Raw genomic sequence first — 19,638 nt, forward strand, 5'->3', positions numbered from 1 at the left:
AAAACTCATAGAGGCCACTTGGAGTGATGAATGCTGACTTCTCCCTAGCCTCCAGGGTCAGGGGGATTTGCCAATAGCCTTTGCTCAAATCCATAGTGGTCAGATACTTTGCCCCCGCGAGTTCATCCAGTAACTCATCCATGCGGGGCATGGGGTAGGCATCTGACACCGTCCCAGCGTTGAGCAAGCGGTAGTCCACACAAAACCAGGTGGTCTTGTCCTTCTTAGGGACAAGAACTACCGGGCTTGCCCAAGGACTCTGGGACGGAGTAATTACCCCTAGGGTCAGCATCTCCTCTATCTCCCTTTCCATACTGGTCTGGACCTCTGCTGACACTCTATAAGCGTGCTTATGCAGAGGCTGCAGATCCCATGTGTGCACTGGGTGTTTTGTGAGATGTGTGGTCCCTGGCATGTCAGTGAAGAGGGCCCTAAACTTAGCTAGCATGTCCCTGGCTTCTACCTGCTGCCTAGCACTCAACTGTGCCCCTATCTCTACCTGCTCCACAGTGTTTCCCTGCCTAGCCTCCCCTAGGAGTTCAGGCAGAGCATTGCTCGCCGGATCTTCTAGCAGTGGGCTACAAATGGCCATTACTGCTCCCATACTCGGTGCTCTGTATTCTTTCAGCATATTGACGTGATATGTCTTATGCCTCTCAGGCTCTACCTGTACAACGTAGTTGTACTCATTCACCTTTCGGATCACCGGGTACGGTCCCGACCAGGCAGCCATTAACTTGTTCTCCCGAGTGGGTTTGAGAACAAGCACCTGCTGTCCTGGGATGAATTCTCTGCTACGTGCATTCCGGTCATACCATTGCTTTTTCTTGGTCTGAGTGGCCCTGAGGTGGTCCTGGGCCACCCCCATGAGCATCTCTAACCGGTCTCGGAGATATACTACATACTGGATCACTGAAGCATGAGTAGCAGTAGCCTCCCCTTCCCATCCCTCACGGAATAGGTCCAGAGGTCCATGTACCCTGCGGCCATATAGTAGCTCGAAGGGGGAGAAGCCTGTAGATTCCTGCGGTACCTCTCGGTAGGCAAATAGCAAGTGCTGTAAATGAATCTCCCAGTCTTTCCCCTCTGCCTCTATAAAGGTCCGAAGCATCTGCTTCAGGGTACCGTTAAACCTCTCACATAATCCGTTTGTCTGGGGGTGGTAAGGGGTAGTGCGCCGGCGCTGTACACCGCATGCATCCCAGAGACAATGTAACAGTTCACTCATGAACTGCGACCCCTGATCGGTTAGGATCTCACTAGGGAAACCTACCCTAGAAAAAATGTTCAGCAAAGCTGCTGCCACTGTCTTGGCATCTATGGTGCCAAGCGCTACCGCCTCAGGGTACCGGGTGGCACAATCCATCACCGTGAGGATGTAGCGCTTCCCTGACCTGCTAGGAATCATAAGGGGTCCTATAAGATCCATCGCTACTTTCTGGAAGGGTTCCCCTATTATCGGTAGGGGTTTCAGGGGTGCCTTCACATGGTCGCCCGCCTTACTCACTCGCCGGCAGGCATCACAAGAGCGGCAGAAATTGCCCACATCTCGAGATGCCCCCGGCCAGTAGTAACGCTGTAATAACCGGGCTCGCGTTCTGTTGACCCCCTGATGTCCCGCTAATGGAATAGAGTGAGCTACCCGTAACAGTTGCTGTCGGTACCCCTGGGGCACGACATAGAAAAAATCACCATCAATACAAAGCAAGAAATTCCAAAAAAAAGTATTGGCCTAATAATATATGGATTTGTACCCTAATGTGGTACAGATTAATACATTATCAGTCAATTTGCAAAGAAAAAAAAATACACATCCAATGGAAAAACCTGTAAAAAAATACATTTCCAAAAATGCAATATATTACTGACCTTTAGAAGCGCTGGCCCTCCGACTCGCGGGGAAACAGGAAACTTATGTCCCTTGAAGGCCCGAAACAGCATCCGATGCCATCCGCCATGAAGATCCGGATCAGGTACCCAATTCTTCATTCTTCTATCTTTAATCCGCTTCTTCTATCTTCATCTGTAATTATTTCTTTATCTTCTTTATCTTCTGTCTTCATCTGTCAATCCAAAAAACCCCATGGTAGATCCCAACCGATGTTGTCTCGTCGTCTTCTTGGGCTCAAATGAGGCGTCACGGCCTTAAATAGGGCTTATGCTGTCACATTTGGGCGTGAACTGGTTCAACAGCCATCTGATTGGCTGTTAAAACCATGTGCCGTTTTTTTTTAAAAATTACGTCATTTAAGGGGAATGATGCCAGCCAATCAGAATGGTGACGCCCACGAAGCCTGTAGCTCTCCACCACAATAGCTTATATCTGTATACCAGCATTTTTTGTTGATGGGATCCTGGGTGATCCCTGTAACTGTCTGGCACATCGCGGGATCAATGGTCACTCATGACTGCATATCGGAGATGGTATTCGGATGGAATCCTGAGTAATCCCTGCTATTATCAGGCACACAGCATACTATAGGGAAGTGGCAGAGAAAAAGTGCATTAAATACCCTAAAGAAAATGCACCCAAAGGTACATTTAGTAATAACCACCCACGATTCATCCTGAAATTTTTAAAGGCAAGAATAAACGAAGTAAAACTTGTTAGATTGTATAATAAAGAAACACTCCTCCCGTCGGAGGCAGGAACGGTGCACAGCCGAGAGAAAACCGCAAGCAGGCAGTGCTGGTGTAGAAAAAGGTGTTGACAAAGGCCCACGGGCTGAAACGCGTCAGAGGATCCGCCAGACTTTTACCCTGATGTTGGATTAAAGCGTTTTTCTACACCACCACTGCCTGCTTGCGGTTTTCTCTCGGCTGTGCACCGTTCCTGCCTCCGACGGGAGGAGTGTTTCTTTATCTGCTGTTCGTTACCGATTGCACGCCGGATAGCTGCTTTACCTGCCACACAGCAACTGCGGGGGATACACCCTATATCAGCACGGAGAAGATTCCTGGCGGTTTTGCAGTGTGCCTGTGTTGCTGTTCATCTCTACTACCGGCTTGTGACTGCTCCTATAACCGTGAGTCTCCCTTTACAATCCCACTGGTGCTCTGAGGAGAGCTAATTGTTTATAAGGAGAAGTTTGTTACTCACTGGTTTGTTTTGGAGACCAGCCAGGACTATGTTTATTCACTATCAGGATGCAGCTATCTCATTGACTCTTTGAAGCGCCTGGTTAGTTAACCTTTGGTTACCTGGTATGCACATAGATTGTATAATATGATGAAAAGTATAAATAAAAAAGAAACAAAGACCTAATCATAAATAAGAAATGAGACCAATCAGCATATTGCATATTTTGCCTTTTAGTGTTTTTTTTATAACTCTCTTTGGGGGTCATGCACTAAGTTCCGATAAGTCATTTTAAGAACGCAAAGTGCTCTTCGAACGTGATGTCGCGCTGAACGCGATGCACAGAGACACGCAAACAGGCACTTTGCGTTCTCAAACTGACTTTTTTGTGGAAATTTTTCTAAGTTCAACTTTGCACGTTCGTTACCCTGTTTGCGTTAAATTCTGCCCTTATGCGGGATGCACTAAGCAACGTACGCGAAAGTTGCGTTCAACAGAACACGTCAGCTCAAGGTAGCCGCAAAAAAAGCTGGACTTAGAAAAATGTATTTCTTTACATTTTTGTATGCGCGAAACCCATACAACAGGCCGGCGGGTGTCCCCGGCTGACCCCGTGGGAGGTCGGGGGTCGCACGGGGGTCCCCGGCTGACCCCGCAGGTTTCCCGGGGGTCCCCGGCTCACCAAGCGGGGGTCCCCACGGGAGTCCACTAACACAGGCGCCACCCTTGGGGCCAATAGCCCCATCCCCCACCCCCAGTACCCACAAGAAAAACAATACACAGCCACACAATAAACATCATTATATTTATTCTATACATAACCCACCCCGTGCCCATCCATAAATACATGATTTATTATTTTACATACAGGGTTAATACCCCAGGCCCACGGGAATCCCCGGTGGGCCTGACGGGTCACCTCACAGACCTACAGTAGCCCAGCACCATGTTTCAAACAGGGTCTGGAGGACTATGGGTGATCCCCGCCAGGCACCATGGTCCACCAGGTGGTCTCCGTGGGTCACCGTGGTCCACAATGGGGTCCCCACGAGTAGGCCCGCGGCTGTCTGGGGGGCTCCGTGTCAGACCCACAGGTGTCTGAGGGGCCTCGGGTGGTTCCCATGGGGATCTGGGGGCCCTCGGGTGGTCCCTACGGGTCTGCGGTGCCCCCACAGATGTGTGGCCACCGGTTCTTCCCCGCAGGTGTTCCCCGTGGACCCGGGAGCCGGTTACCCGTGAGAAGCCGAGGAGACTGCAGGTGGTCTCCATAGGTCCCCCGCAGACCAAAAGGAACCAACCCTATATATATATATATATATACACATGATGAACCAATATACAAAGAAATGTTTAAGGGTTATCAAAAACATGCTCTAATACAAATACCACTTCTCCATATCAGCCACAGTAAAATAAAATCCTATTTCTTAAAAAAATCAATCTAATCTTCCAATCAAAAGCATCAAATGCCAATCAAAACATTGAATTTACATTGTATACATGATGCATAAAATCTATGCACCATGTATACTCTGCCAATCAATGTTACCAATAAAATATTACAAACAAAATATCATTAAATCCAAACAAGTATACTATTTAAACCAAGCAAGTCAACAGAAATCAATTAGCATTCATTAATCAAATCCCAAAACAATTAAAATACCATCCATAACAATTACACAATTATCTATTTCAATCATTAAAACAAGTTACCATCAGACAAAATATAAGTACCAAAAAGAATACAATATACAAAAGCAAGCCTCACCATGACCTAAAGTACAGCATACAACACCAAAAATTACATCTATCTAATTCCAAAATACATTACTGTAAGGAATCGGGGGCCACGTTCCTTGCAGCGTGACCACTCCTTACCCACTACCATTACTGCAGCGGCTGCTGCCCCTGCCCCCCATCGCTACCCATGCCGCCGCCCAGTGCATACCTTGAACTCTGCCGTCGCCATCTTGGATTCTGGCACTGGTGTTACAGACTCTCAGCTGGGCTCTACTATTTCCTGGTCTCTCAGCCACTCACGAGCAGCTCCTCGACACGCCTCCACCATGCCCCTCGTCCGGATTGGTCACCGTCGCTTTAAATATCCTGCTTGGACTTCACTTCCTTGCTCTGCATAGCACCTTGCTTCATGTGTAGCCTGGAAACTGTGTCGTGCTCCTGTTTGTCTTTACTCCTACAGATTTGAATTGGCTTGTCTGACTTACCCCTCTGGCTCCCGACTTCGGCTTACCCATCACGTATCTTACCTCTCAGACCCTTGGACACGGAAACGGATTTAACTACGGAACTCTCTATACTCCTGAACTCGGCAAGTACAACGACTATTTTAAATCTTAATCCAGGCCTGGCCACGCTACAACCACATCCCGGACCCGCTCCCTCTGCTGTCGGTGTGTATATTCAACATCCCACCTCAGTACAGGGGACTGGCCTGGTCTGCGGGCTGCACAGCATGACATTATGCAGAGCCCAACAGAAACAGACCTGACAGAGGTGGGCCAACTAATCAGGGAACTTGCGATTTGCATTGGTACTTTGGGAACTCAGATCACAAGCCTGGTGCAACAGCTTTCCCAGCTTTCACTAGAGCCTATTCCGGCCCCAGCCGCGCAGGGTGGCGACCGGCCATCAGAACTCAGGATTTCTACGCCTAAAGCATATACGGATGACCCTCTAGCCTGTCGTGGGTTTTTGAACCAATGTGAAATACAATTTGAGATTTCTCCCAGCCTGTTCCCCACCGGACGCACCAAGGTAGCCTATGTTTACTCTCTTTTAACAGGGGACGCCTTGGCGTGGGCCTCTCCCATCTGGGAATTGCGTGCGGAAACCACCCAGGATTACCAACTCTTCCGCCAAGAATTCCAGCAGGTATTTGATATTCCCGCCCGCAGAGATACTGCCGCTGCTTCTCTTGTTCAATTGTCTCAAGGTCGTAGGTCCGTAGCCAAATACGCATTGGAATTCCGGACTGTCGCGGCGGAGACGCATTGGAACCAAGAAGCACTTATTGCTGTGTTTTGGCAAGGTTTGTCCGACTCTGTAAAGGATGAACTTGCAGTTCAGCCCAGGCCCCAGGGATTGGAGGAATTGATCGCACTATGCATACGAGTGGATCAGCGCCTTCAACAGCGCCGTCATGAACGCCAGCGTCCCAGAATTTTCTCTTTTGACCCTATTCTTCCCAGATCCTTCCCAGCTATTCGTCCTGTTCTAGACACTGTGGAACCCATGCAGATTGCCAGTCAAGAGTTCCGTAATACCAATAGGACTGCCGATAGAACCCCTGACAGGACTGCCGAAAGGGCTCGTCGCCGGAATGAGGGCCTTTGCTACTACTGTGGATCTCCTGAACATACGGTACGTTTTTGTCCTTTAAGGCCCAAAGAACAAACACGACCAATGGGGCAAGAGGGACTCATTTTGGGGTCAATATCTTCTCACCCTATCTCTGAAGAGGAACTCCCTAAGAGAATTATGCTTCCAGTCTCGCTTGAAGGTCCGAATTTTCGCGTAACCACAGCCGCTTTTCTTGATTCAGGATCCAGTGGTAACTTTGTGGATCAAGATTTTGCTACTCTTAACAAGATTCCGCTCATCGCTAAGAAATCGCCGATTGGCCTCGAGGCTATTGATGGTCGTCCTTTGCAACCTGCCTTCATCATGTTAGAGACTCTTCCTCTCACCCTTTCTGCCGGTACTCATACCGAAATCATATCCTTTGACGTGATGCACTCTGCTGCCGTTCCAATTATCCTAGGATTACCCTGGCTACAGCAGCACGACCCACGCATTGATTGGAGGGATGGCAAGACAATTCAGTGGGAGCCAGAGTCAGACGCCTCACCATTGCCGGTCATTTCTCCTACCACAGTCCTCGCGGGAGTGGAAACGCCCCCAGCTAATGATTCCGCTCTTCCTGAAGCATATGCGGATTTCATCGACGTGTTTAGCAAGACACAATCGGAGGTTCTACCTCCTCACAGACCTTATGACTGCCCCATTGATCTGGTTTCCGGCGCTGTTCTTCCGAAATGTAAGTCCTACCCCTTGTCTCTCCCTGAAACTGAAGCCATGGCAGCATACATCAAAGAAAACCTTGAAAAAGGATTCATTCGTAATTCTTCGTCCCACGCTGGTGCCGGTTTCTTTTTTGTCAAAAAGAAAGATGATCCCTGAGACCATGCATTGATTACCGAGGGCTCAATCTCATCACAGTCAAGAATCGATACCCCCTTCCGCTGATCTCCGAACTTTTTGATAGGCTTCAAGGGGCAAAAAAAAATTCCAAGCTAGACCTCCGAGGAGCTTACAATCTTGTTCGCATCCGAGAAGGCGATGAATGGAAGACTGCCTTCAATAAGCGGCCACTACGAGTATCTTGTAATGCCCTTCGGCTTATGCAATGCTCCTGCTGTTTTTCAGGATTTCATGAATGATGTCTTCCGTGATGTTCTCAACTCTTTCGTAATCGTCTATCTGGACGATATCCTAATTTTTTCTAAAAATCTTCAAGATCATGTCCAGCATACCAGGCTCGTTCTCGCTCGCCTTCGTGTCAATAATCTCTACGCTAAGCTCGAGAAATGTCTTTTTCATAAAACCTCTACTGCCTTCTTAGGCTATATAATTTCAGATAAAGGATTTTCAATGGACCCTGAAAAACTTAAGGCTGTTTTGGATTGGCCTCAGCCCAACTCTCTCAAAGACATCCAGCGTTTTTTGGGCTTCTCCAATTACAATAGGAAATTCATCCGAAAATTTTCCACCACTGTGGCTCCCATTACGGCCCTTACCAAGAAAGGAGCTGACCCGTCTGTATGGCCTCCGCAGGCCATCTCGTCCTTCGAAACCCTGAAACAAGCTTTCGTCTCGGCACCCATTCTGCGACATCCCGATGTTAGTCTTCCTTTTACTTTAGAAGTTGATGCGTCTGATTGTGGTGCAGGCGCCATCCTGTCCCAGAGATTCTTCCCTCAAGATAAGCTTCATCCATGCGGTTTTTTTTCAAAGAAGTTTTCGCCCGCTGAAAAGAACTATGATGTTGGCAATAGAGAGCTCTTGGCTATCAAGATGGCCTTACAGGAATGGCGACATCTTCTGGAAGGTTCCCGCGAACCTATTTCTATATTGACCGACCATAAAAATCTTCTGTATATCGAAAATGCACGTCGTCTGGGGTCTCGTCAAGCTCGTTGGGCACTATTTTTCTCAAGATTTAATTATACTCTGTCTTATATTCCTGGTTCTAAGAACACAAAAGCTGATGGCTTGTCCCGACAATTTTCTCCGGAGGAAAGATCCGAAGAAACCCCTGAAACTATCGTACCCTCTAAGTTTATAATTTCCGCCAACTCATTTGACATTCTCGAAAAGATTGTTGAAGCTCAAACACAAATTCCGAGTGGTCTAGAGGTACCGGAAGGAACTCTTTATGCCGCACCCAGGTTTCATCAAAAGATATTAGAATGGGGCCACTCTGTCCGTTCAGCCGGCCATCCCGGCTTCAAAAGAACTTTGGATCTTATCAAGCGTACTTTTTGGTGGTCTAATATGGCAAAGATGGTTCATGAATTTACTAGTGCTTGTCCAGTATGCGCACAAAACAAGACTCTTCATCAAAGACCCTCAGGCTTGCTCATGCCCTTGCCAGTACCTGAACGTCCATGGTCACATATTTCAATGGATTTCATTGTGGATCTACCCCCTTCCAGAGGGATGAATACCATTTTGGTCATCGTTGACCGTTTTTCAAAATAGGCCCACTTTGTTCCACTCAAAGGACTTCCCTCCTCACCCACCCTAGCTGATATCTTCACCAAGGAGGTGTTTCGCATCCATGGGATACCTACATCCATAGTCTCGGACCGAGGCACGCAATTTATATCGAAATTTTGGCGGGCTTTCTCCAAGAGGCTTGGCATAGCGCTATCCTTCTCGTCAGGCTATCACCCCCAGACTAATGGGCAAACAGAAAGACTAAATCAAACGCTGGAACAATACCTGCGGTGTTTTATTTCCGATTCCCACGATAATTGGGTTGACCTGCTACCTTGGGCAGAATTTGCAACCAATTCACTTCGTAATGAATCCACGCACGAAACCCCATTCAACAACGACTATTCTAAATCTTAATCCAGGCCTGGCCACGCTACAACCACATCCCGGACCCGCTCCCTCTGCTGTCGGTGTGTATATTCAACATCCCACCTCAGTACAGGGGACTGGCCTGGTCTGCGGGCTGCACAGCATGACAATTACACACACATTTATGCATAGCAGCATAGCCAAAAACATTTTAAAGACAGCAAAACAAGCATTTCCTACCAAATCATTTCTTACCCTGTATGTATATATCGATCTAGACATACATACATGTTTATAGCGTCCACGTCGCGTATGGGACGCTATAAAGATGGCGGCGACACTGGCACCGATGCCCCATACCTTGCCCTGTAACTCGGGAAGCAGGGTGACTCTGAGGCAGAAATCAATGCGGTTCAGCTCAGGGGACCTCCTGCTCCGGCCCACTATTATTAAAATGTACATTAATGCAGCTTCATTACCAGAGCTTGAAAGTGCAGGGGATACCGGCACCCAATAACGGGGCCTGTATCTCCTGAAGTAGGGGGCCCCCGGACCTGAACCGCATTGGTTTCAGGTCCTGAGACCCCCTGCTCATGTACACTATTATTAAAATGTATTTATTTAGTGTACGATCGCCTGTAAAAGCCTTGCATGGAGATGCCAAATCTCCATGCAAATGTTACAAGCGGCTTTTTTTCTATCAGCTAGCGTACGTAAAGTTTAAGAACGCTAGCAGGGGGGGAAAAGCAACCCGTACGCTGTGGCTGTTTTGAGCCCGTACGTTAGAAAATGGGATCAAGGCCTTAGTGAATCGCGTCTCCGGCTTCACTTTTTAACGGACGTGCTTTTTGTTTTTATCCGGACGCAAAAGCCTTGAGCTTGGGCATAGCCCCCTTTGTTCTGATTGGTCTCATTTCTTATTTATGATAAACAGAATATGTTTTTTGGACCTAATAATATCAAGGCGTCCAGATAATCATATTGAGACCACCGTAGTCCGCAAGCCCACCACGACCAATAAACTCCTTGAGGCATCCAGGCATCACCCCCGTAACCTGATTCAGGGGATCCCGGTTGGCCAATTCCTGAGAATCAGGCTCAACTGTAGTAACAACACTGAGTTTGAGGCTCAGGCCTCAATCCTGTCCAAACGGTTTCAGGAAAGGGGATACAGTATGAAAACTCTCAAAAAGGCTTATAAAAGGGCAACATATTTACCATGGCGTGAGCTCTTGATTGACAAAATTCCCAGCAATGCTGACAAGCGTGTTAGGTTTATTGGGACGTTTAATAAACAGTAGCAACTGGCTAGAGGTATCCTCGCAAAACACTGGCACACTCTGAGATCCGATGTGGACATTATAGATGTTATTGAGACCTACCCCTCTATGGTGAGCAGATGTCATGCCTGTATGCCCGCAGACCTGGCAAGACCCCAATACTGAGGTGGGAACGGTATTACACCACACACCCACAGCAGTGGAAGCAAGCCCGGAGTGTGGTATAGCGTTGCTGGGCCTGTTGGAAAAGTGGTTAGAATACTTGCAACATCTTGTAGGGTTAAACGTAAGAATGGTCGTGTCCGTGTGCCAATGTCCAGGGGTCCAGAGAGCAGAGTAGTCGAGGTTCAAAGCCAGGTCCAAGGATTCCAGAGGTCAGCAACGTAGAGTTCGTAGCAAGGTTCAAGGGGTACAGAGAGCAGGGTAGTCCACAACAAGCAGAGGTCAAAGCCAGGGAAATCCAAAGTAACACAGGAGCAGGTACAAGCAGGAACACAGAGGGAGCACAGCATAGGTCAGCACACACAGGGAAACAGGAACTATGCAGAGCAATGATAGAGAGGACAGACAGGGATTATAAAGGAAGACACACTAATAGGAGAGACAGGAGGAGCACAGAGAGAAGTGGGAGACAACAAGGATAGGTCAGGGAGAGAAGAGGAGACAGAAGGATCAGAGAGCGAGATAGCCTGCAGGGAATGGGGGGAGGAGTCAGGAGTGTGACAGGACTTAGAAGAGGAGCGTGTGCGCATGCCCTCTGTAAACTGAGGGTGCGCGCGCACAGGCTGCGTCACAAGACGTGCGGAGCGCCGCGGGCACCCCAGCGGAGGGAAGCAGAGGACCGGACGGGACCGCCACCGGAGGTGAGGTACAAGCAGCGAGCATTGAGAGTGTCTGGAAGCAGGGAGCGTTGCCGCAGGGGCTCGGGGACCGCGTGGGTGCCCGAGACTTGCGGGGCATGCGCTGAGGCAATGGGGCAGTGAGAGAGGAAGACGGAGTGGGACAGGAGTGGGTAAGTGCAGGGGGATTGGTAAGAGAGGGGACAGAGGGAGAGAAAGAAGGGGAAGGAATCCCCTGAACCGTCACAGCAGAAGGGCACGAAATATGAGGGACATCCTAGTGCATAGCCACTTCACCGAACTTGTCAGAACCTGGTTACCACCCAAACCAGTAGGTACATACAGCAGCCAGCGTTGCAAGGCATGTAAACACATCAAAACCACCAAAAAATTCCAGAACTGGGATAAGTCTCGCACCTACCAGATTAGAAAGTACATTAACTATCAAAGTTTTGGGGTAATTTACCAGGGTCTATGTACCTGTGGAAAAATTTTCATTGGCAAAACCAAAAGACAGTTTAAGCAAAGGGTACTGGAACACCTTGGTACTCTTCGTAATACGGTAGATACACCTGTGGCGAGACACATTAACCTACAGTATGCCATAATGGTGACTCTGATGCCATGGTATTTATAGGCATCGATCAATTCTCCATAGGTCCCAGGCGAGGTGACGTTGACTCAATTCTTTTGCAAAAAGAAGCTCGTTGGATCTACAATCTCAAGTCTTTGTCACCAAGAGGGCTCAACGAGGGCTTTGTTTTTAGTCCCTTTATTTGAACCCTTCGTACTTACATTCATCAGGTTTCCCTTGGCACCACATTATCTGATATACAGTACACTCTGGCATTCCTGGTTTTCATCTATTTCACATTTTTGTGACACATTAATGACTCAATAACAATGAGACAACGACAACTCTTTATTTATTTTAATATTTAGTCATGACCAACTTCATTGGATTAGTTGGTATCCATTATGATGAACAGTATTCATGTCATCACACTTACCTCCGTTGTACTCAAGTGAGGTGCTCCTTTGGACACTGATAATAAGTACCCTCTCATCAATCACCACATGCTATCCATGCATCATATGCATATATTTCTGGCTAACTCTTTAAATGCTGTTACTATTTTGGGGCTGGCTTCATTGGCACTGCAGAGGTTAATCCAGCCCGTTTTCACACCAGGCTGGCACTGACCCTTTGCGCATGCGTATACTGCTGACAGGGTTATTCTGGGTCATGTAAACAAGTAGCGCTGCTATATATATCACGGTTCACCTACGGGACACCCACTCCGACTAGCCTTGAGAAAGCGTTCAGCGAAACGCGTGCGTTGGCACTCCCCCTTACGTGCACGCGCAGGGCTTACCACTGTGTTCGCAGGATGTGGGTCTCCACACTGGAGCATCTGCGCAGCCCTGCTCCAGCACATTACAAAAGCTACAATCTGAACCAACGATTAAACGCAGCCCCTGCTTCCTACACCATCAGTCTACAACATAAGACTATTTAGGGATCTAATTACTCTCATGCCTTGTACCAGGACAGACATAGACCCACTCAGGTAGTAGTAGTCATCAATAGGCAACTGCTACATTGTGATCCTAAGTACAATAACCCTATCCTGGGGTTACTTAGGTATAGATTGTTAATTTATATTTAGGATTTCCGTCTAGGGAGTTTATATACTATTTACAACTCCCCTGGTGCTTTCCCATAACCATGGTTATACTGCCGATATACTAATTAGTTAAGTGCTCATCCTTATTCAACACTTCCTCCACATTGCCTAACAAAGTGTATCGGTTAGTTGTGGTTTCCTTCTTGTGGTTGGCATTAGTAATGGGTTACTAGTGTCTGCACAGATCTGCTCTTTTATGATCTCAGCTTGCACATTGTACTAGGTACGCCACGTTACCACTTTATTAACCTATAGGTTAATTCGTACCCATACAGTAGGTTATTGTCATAATTGGTGACTCACTACCAACTAACATCACCCTGACTTACCTACTTTTCTGCTGTTCCAGGATTTGGTGGCTATATCTGTATTTTGGATTAGCTAATTAGAGTGCATCATTAGGGGATCTGTCCTTTCCCATTTGTATGGCAATATCTGTACCCACCAACTCAAGTGGACTTTAAGTTCAATATTGTGAACTTTGATATACCCAGACTAGCTTTTGGCATTTTACCCATGGTTGTTATTCATACCCTTTTGTATTTTATGTTTCCTAGGTAGTTGGCTTATTTCACTCATACACCTACAGTAGGCACAGTTCTTATAATTTATACACTGGCATTGGGATTTTTTTCCCCTATCCGGAGTTATCACACTTCTATTGGTTCCTCACAGGCGCCATTCTATTGTTTATTTTAAAGCCCATTATTTTATCAGTTGTTCATAATTAAAGACTTATTTTAATTCCTTCACACATTATCCAAGTTCAGTGACAGAGAGCTCACAAATTGGGGTTCTTTTCTTCTCTAGTTGTAATAGTTTCCCTGTCCCCACAGCACCCTCACGCTCTTACTGTCACACAACTACTACTACTACTACAGCTGTAGCAGGGATTTTTCTCTAGTATATTTACTCAAAAACAGCAAGCTTTACCCTACCTGTCTCTCTAATTATCACCCTGTCTCCCTCCTGCCTTTTGCCTCTAAACTCCTTCAACGCCTTGTGTTCTCTCGCTTGCTCCATTTTCTCACCACCTACTCTATCCAAGACCCTCTACAATATCTGGCTTCCACACTGCTCACTCTACTGGAAGAGCATTCACGAAAATAACTAATAACCTCCATGCTGCCAAAGACAAAGGTCAATACACTTTTCTCATATTACATAGTTACATAGTAGATGAGGTTGAAAAAAGACATAGGTCCATCAAGTTCAATCTATGCTAAATTGAGACAACAGATACTTTATCCTATATCTATACTTACTTATTGATCCAGAGGAAGGCAAACAAAAAACCCCATTAAGGGGAAAAATTAATTCCTTCCTGACTCCAAGAATTGGCAATCGGATTAATCCCTGGATCAACATCCTTCCCATGTATACTTATTTGGTATATCCCTGTATACCTTTCCCATCTAAAATGATGTTCAACCTTTTTTTGAACAAATCTATTGTATCTGCCATCACAGTCTCCATGGGTAATGAATTCCACATTTTAACTGCCTTTACTGTAAAGAACCCTTTCCTTTGTTGCTGTTGAAATTTCCTTTCCTCCAACCTTAAGGGATGGCCCGAGTTCTTAGTATTGCCCGTGGGATGAATAGTTCTTTTGAAAGCTCCTTGTATTGTCCCCGAATATATTTGTATATAGTTATCATATCCCCTCTTAGATGCCTCTTTTCTAATGTAAATAAATCTAATTTAGCTAGCCTCTCCTCATAAGTTAGATTGTCCATCCCCTTTATTAATTTGGTGGCTCTTCTCTGCACTCTCTCTAGTTCCATAATGTCTTTTCTTAGGATTGGTGCCCAAAATTGTACTCCATATTCAAGGTGTGGTCTTACTAATGCTTTGTAAAGGGGCATAATTATGTTTACTTCCCTTCCATCCATTGCCCGTTTGATGCAAGATAAGATCTTATTTGCCTTTGCAGCTACTGCATGACATTGGGCATTATTGCTAACCATGCAGTCTACAAGCACTCCTAAATCCTTCTCCATCAAGGATTCCCCCAATATATCTCCATTTAATTTGTAAGTCACCTTTTTATTCTTGCATCCCAAATGCATAATCTTACATTTATCTGTATTAAACCTCATTTGCCATTTACCTTCCCAGGTTTCCAGTCTCTCCAAGTCCTTCTGAAGAGAAATTACATCCTGCTCTGATTCTATTACCTTTCACAATTTAGTATCATCAGCAAAGATGGAGACTTTGCTCTCGAGCCCAACCTCAAGGTCATTAATAAATAAGTTAAAAAGCAGGGGTCCCAGTACCGATCCCTGAGGTACTCCACTCACGACTTTAGCCCAACCTGAAAAAGTTCCATTTATGACAACCCTCTGTTGTCTGTCTTTTAACCAGTTTTCAATCCAGGTGCATATATTATTACTGAGTCCAATTTTCTTTATTTTGTACACCAACCTCTTGTGTGAAACCGTATCATAAGCCTTTGCAAAATCTAAGTAGACCACATCAACTGCATTACCCTGGTCTAAATTCCTACTTACCTCCTCAAAGAAACAAATAAGGTTAGTTTGGCAAGATCTATCCTTCATAAATCCATGCTGACTATTACTAATAATTTTGTTTTCCATTAAGTATTCCTGAATGTTATCCCGTATTAAACCTTCAAGTAGTTTCCCTACTATTGAAGTCAGGCTTACAGGTCTGTAATTTCCCGGTTGTGATCTAGCTCCCTTTTTAAATATAGGCACCACATCTGCTTTACGCCAATCTTGTGGTACTGAGCCTGTGGAAATGGAGTCCTTGAATATTAAATATAATGGTTTGGCTATTACTGAGCTTAACTCCTTGAGAACTCTTGGATGTATGCCATCGGGGCCAGGTGCCTTATTTACTTTAATTTTTTCAAGTCGCTTATGAACTTCTTCCTCAGTTAACCAATTGTTCATTAATATGGAGGTTGTGGCTTCCTCCTGCGGCACTACTATTGAACTTGATTCTTCCCTGGTAAACACAGAGGCAAAGAATTTGTTTAATACCTCAGCTTTTTCCTTATCTCCAAAAATCTGCCTTCCCATCTCACACTGAAAGGGTCCTATATTTTCTTTTCTTAATGTTTTGTTATTAAGGTACTTAAAGAACTTTTTAGGGTTGACCTTACTTTCTATTGCAATCCTTTTTTCATTATCCATTTTTGCTAATTTGATTGCCCTTTTGCAATTTTTGTTACATTCCTTATAATTCTGATACGATGTCTCCGTCCCTTCTGACTTAAATAATCTAAACGCCTTCCTCTTCTTGTCCATTTCCTCCCCTACCTGTTTATTTAGCCACATTGGTTTTGACTTATTTCTTTTATACGTATTACCCAAGGGTATACATTGATAAGTGTGCTTTTCTAACAATGTTTTAAAGACTGCCCATTTATCTTCTAAATGTTTCCCTGCAAAAACATCATCCCATTGTATTACTACTAGATTAGACCTCAGTTTATTAAAATCTGCCTTTCTAAAGTTTAAGGTCTTTGTTGAACCCAAGAAATCTATTTTTTGATAATTTATTTCAAATGAGACCATCTTATGATCACTGTTACCCAAATGTTCCAGGACTTGAATATTTTATTTAATCCAATAATGACTTGCTAGCAGATGTAGTCAAATAATACTAGGTATAGGGAAATACAACATAGGTTGGCCACACTGCTCAAAATAAATGAACAGTGGGACCCCAGCTAGTAATCCCAAGCATGATAACACTCCCCTGGGGCTAGACTAGATAACATCCATGGAAGAAAAATAATAGAGCGTACTCACACTTGGCAATGTTGCCAGAAGTCCTGTGTTTAGCGTGCAGCTGCAAGATAGATACTGAAGGGTGTATCCCTTAAGGGGACGTACAGGCAGTGCACTGCTTAGTGGTGCATATAGAAAAAAGATGCAACAGAGGCTGGATCAGGTGCAATAAAAATAAGCTTCTTTATTGAGGAACAAGACAAACAGGGTTCACATGACGCTGTAGAGGTACTCTAACGTGTTTCGGGCTCCCAGCCCTTTGTCAAAGAGTGAATAACCTCTACTACAGTGCTAGTTGAAATAGGGAGTCCTCTGCCGTAAGCCCCGCCCATTCCGTGACATCACGGAAGCAACAGCCAATGGACGCCTCATGGGGGCGGAGACAAGATCACCAGGCAGCCTCACCGCGAGGAATCCCATTAAATCAAGGCACACAAGCATATTAAAAACAGGTGAAAGTTACTAAGCAAAACAAAGTGAAAAAGAGCTAGCAACAAAACAGCTTGCAATGTTATGTAATGCAGCAAGGCAATCTATCTAAGTAACTAGAGTGAACAATCAAGTTATACTCAAATGCAGCTCATAATATATCATCATAGCATATTCTATGATAATCATTATAAAAGAAAGACAAAAAAGGGAAATAATACTAAGTAAGCTAGTAACAAAATATATATGAAAAAATATATATATATCACTTCCTATTTAGTGGACAAGGAGAGCACAAAGTTAGAAGTGTGATAGTGAGTTAGAGTTGGAGTAGTGGAGTGATCAGCTCATGAGTAAAGCTGATCCAACTATAGTTTAGTGACGTGGACCAAGTACCTCTCACCCTTCTTAGGGGGTGAGGGAAGAGTTAGCCCCACTCTGGATGCCCTTGATCCAGAGTGGTGGCAGGGAGGACCATCACAAGGTAGAACAGTTGGTGGACTGTGCATGAACTGTACTGTCGGCTGCTGCTGCTGCCCTGGAGAATAAAGACTGCTGCTTTTAAAGACAAACCCTGTGTGAGACTGGAATCTCTCATCCCTGTGTGGGAAACTCTCTGGTAAGGATTCCACCCCACATTCCTGGGGCTTACTAAAGATGAAGGCGCTGCACCATTGAACCAGAACGAAGGCATCCACCCCAGTAACCTGTTCCTGTTATCCCCATGTCATCGCGGGAGACTCAGGCCCTCCTGTTGCCAGCAGGTGTGCACCACATAGAGACACCTAGCCAGATCCCAGAACACCTTAGGGGGCCCAATCTGCAATTGGGATGGGATAGATGGGCTACATAACAATAATTGAATAAACTTAAAAACGGAAATACACCAAATATACAAGTAGTCTATACATTCCATATAACATTAAGCAAACAATCAATGTGTCAGATAATACATGTAACCAACAGGTATGTACCCTTCTCACAAGTGAGGAGAGTGAAAAGCACCTATACAGATCTCCATATTCAAGCTATAATATATATATATATCAAGCATAACCAAATATTTAAATAAAGATATAATTATATATGGAGGCTACTAAAGAGATAAAGAAGGGGAAGGGGAGAGAGGAGGGGGGGAGGAAAGGGTGGGAGAGGAGGAGGAGGGGGAGGGGGAGAAGGGGAGCGGGGGGGGGAAGGGGAGGGGGGAAGGGAGGGAGGGGGAGGGGAACAGAGGGGGGGAGAGGAAGGGGGGAAGGGGGGAAAGGAGGGGGGAGAGGGGGGGAAAGGGAGGGGGAAAGAGGAGAGGGGGAAAACGCAGTAGAGACATTTGTGTCAATATACTGAGTTTAAACAAGAAAGTGTTGCAGCTCCCAATCTTTATTGATTCCTGCTGGATATAGGGAATTCATCATAAATATACAATACATTTCCCGTCTGTTCAAACGGTTCAACCGGTTCCCTTTTCTGACATGGGGTCGGATATATTCAATGGTACAGAAGGAAAATGTATTGGGATCACCCTGCGGGCAACTGGCAAAATGTCGAGCAACTGGCAAACGGAGGCCTCTATTTTTAATGGACCTCAGATGCTCCATAATCCTAAACTTTAGTGGACGAATAGTCCGTCCAATGTAGCTTTTCCGGAATTGCAGTTAAGTTTATATATAACATAATTTGTATGACAAGTAATGAAAGACGTTAGTCTATCAGTCTGATTAGTGACTGCATATTGAACTGTTTTGGTAGATTTAGCAAATCTACATACAGAATAATGTCCACATTGAAAAAAGCCTAATGGTGGTGAACAACTTTTAGTACACACTCTAGGAGGCAAATAAAGACTAGGGGATAGATGCGTAGAAAGTGTATTAGTCTTCTTAAACACAAATCTAGGTCCCTCTTTTATGAACGGTCTAATAACCGTGTCGAGAAGGAGAGTATCCCAATGTCTGAAAAAGATAGATTTGATATCGTTACTGTGCCTACTATACTGTGTAATAAAAAATGGGGTCATCATCAGCATCAGCCCTCCTCCTATTCCTCCTGCCAGGAGTACATGTCAATAAATCAGATCTCGGGGTCACAAATGCTTTCGGAAATGCTTCTTGTAAGTCCTCTCGTCTATATTCCCGCTGTAAAAATCTATCAGCGAGATCCAGTGATTGTTCAACAAAAGACTCAAAAGAGGAACAGATCCGTCTCAATCTAAGAAACTGACCCTTTGGAATTCCTTTAATAAGTGATGTAGGATGACAACTATCAGCCTTCCAAAAGGCGTTTCTAGAGTTTTCCTTGCGGAAAATGTCACTCTGTACCGAGCCACCTGTATCAATAAAAAGTAATAAGTCCAAATATGCAATATGATGCACATGATGAGAAAAAGTACATTTTAAATTTAAATCATTATGATTGAGGGACTCCACGAACTCTTCCAATAGCTGTGTGCCACTGTAA

The sequence above is a fragment of the Ascaphus truei genome, chromosome 2 (genome assembly GCF_040206685.1).
Source record: "Ascaphus truei isolate aAscTru1 chromosome 2, aAscTru1.hap1, whole genome shotgun sequence".
Lineage (NCBI taxonomy): Eukaryota > Metazoa > Chordata > Amphibia > Anura > Ascaphidae > Ascaphus > Ascaphus truei.